Source organism: Arabidopsis lyrata (genome assembly GCF_000004255.2).
Source record: "Arabidopsis lyrata subsp. lyrata unplaced genomic scaffold ARALYscaffold_780, whole genome shotgun sequence".
Taxonomy (NCBI): Eukaryota; Viridiplantae; Streptophyta; class Magnoliopsida; order Brassicales; family Brassicaceae; genus Arabidopsis; species Arabidopsis lyrata.
In genome coordinates, this window is record NW_003302058.1 from 2918 (window position 1) to 4662 (window position 1745).

The 1745-nt window shown below is 37.7% G+C and overlaps 1 pseudogene; it reads right to left on the minus strand.

The window, feature by feature from the left end:
* Positions 1–483: 483 nt before the first annotated feature.
* Positions 484–1737, minus strand: LOC110227380 (annotated as a pseudogene).
* Between the last annotated feature and the right edge of the window lie 8 nt (positions 1738–1745).

Sequence of the window (1745 nt, forward strand, 5' to 3'; positions counted from 1 at the left end):
AACGATTTTTTTTTTTTAATTAAGAAATATGTTTAAACACCTAACCCCACGTCATCATCATCTTCATCGGCTTCCTCGCCGTCTTCAACGTCGTCACCTCCAGTGAGTTTCTCCATGATCTCTTTTGAAGATGAGAACACAAAGTGTCTAATGCGGAAGCGTTTTAACTTTGATCCACAAGGATCGACTGCTCTGCTACCATGTAGAAAGTAGAGAAGGATTTAGGGGAAAACTCTTTATTCTGTGTTATTGATCTCAATAGAATTGATACACAATATATAGAGAGACTAACTTATGTTTAACCTAATTAGAATAGGAAATAGATAAACATGAATAAGTAAATATTCTAAATCTCTTAATCCTTATCACAATAGGATATCTAGAATATTCTTTGACTTCGGCTTTACGGGCTTCACGGGCTTGGTCCGCTGTCTTGCTTTCCAAGTTACCTCAATACTATACTTGGACTTTACGCTATTGCAGAAATCTTAAATCAATATAATGCCCTTCAATTGAAACTTTCTTGTATTGATTGGTGAACATTATCTCTGTTATGATGGAAAGCTTTACTAAATGTTATGCCCTGAAACTCCTAGGAAACATTAACGGTGAAAGACTTGAATTTTGATATTTTCTTAAGTTTGAAATTGTTAGAACACATCATTTATTTCCTTCCACATTACATCGACAGACTTGCATTGCATTCAATACAGGACTCATTTGGTAGAATGAATACACTTGATAGAACAGAAATATACATCATCTCTTCCATTGAAAACTTTTTTGTCTTGGCAAATACGGTGACATGTATGACAAATCGGCCGAGAAACACCATTGTTTGAAGCAATCTTGACCACGAAACCACTCACTTTGATCCTATGGCCAGACTTCAAATACGGATATTTCCCTAAGATGCAGTCGATATGTAGAGTGATGCAGCAATCATGGCAGGTGTAGCATAATTTCATTTTGTTTATAGTTTCTTCACAAATCTTACACCACCACTCAAGCGGCTCTACAAACCTCTTGGGGTAATCTTTAACACAGTCTAGAGTGAGTGAGTGTCATACCAGTATCTGACCAGTTTTGGTAAATTCAAGCATTTGAACTCCAAGGGGAACCAGCATGTTTAGTAAAATTGTGCTGCAAGTCTTGAAGATTGTGTGCAACCTGCACACCTGGAGATAAATTTATCAGCGTATATACTGACAGATAAAGAGGATGTTGATGCATACTATGGTCTAATGGTTGGGCAAAAGAAGCACACTTCACATCTATTTCAAACCCACAATCTTCTTGGCAACACTTGTACATGAATCGCAAGAGTGTTGGTTACATACAGAGCAAGTGAAGAACCCATTTTCGTTGTTCATCGTGTCAACATGTATGGTTAGCGGATGAATATGTATCCCATTTTCCATCTTCCGAGGAAGACTCTCACACAACTCGTGGAGAGCAAAGTCGCATTGCTTGAAAGAAACTACCAAATGGAATTGGAAGGACGCAGGCTTGACATACTTGTTCACTTTTTTCTTCTTCTTCGTCCATATCGAGTCTCAATAGGTCATGTTCATGGCTAAAATGACGTTTTGATTTTCCATCTATTTCCACCAATGCAGCAAGATCAACTTCAGGGTCAACTTCTGGTTCAGGTTCTTCTTCAAGATCTTTTCCATCCCACACACCAAAACGAGTTACACAACTTGAATGGACAGCATAATTACATGTCTTCCTAATACAAGATA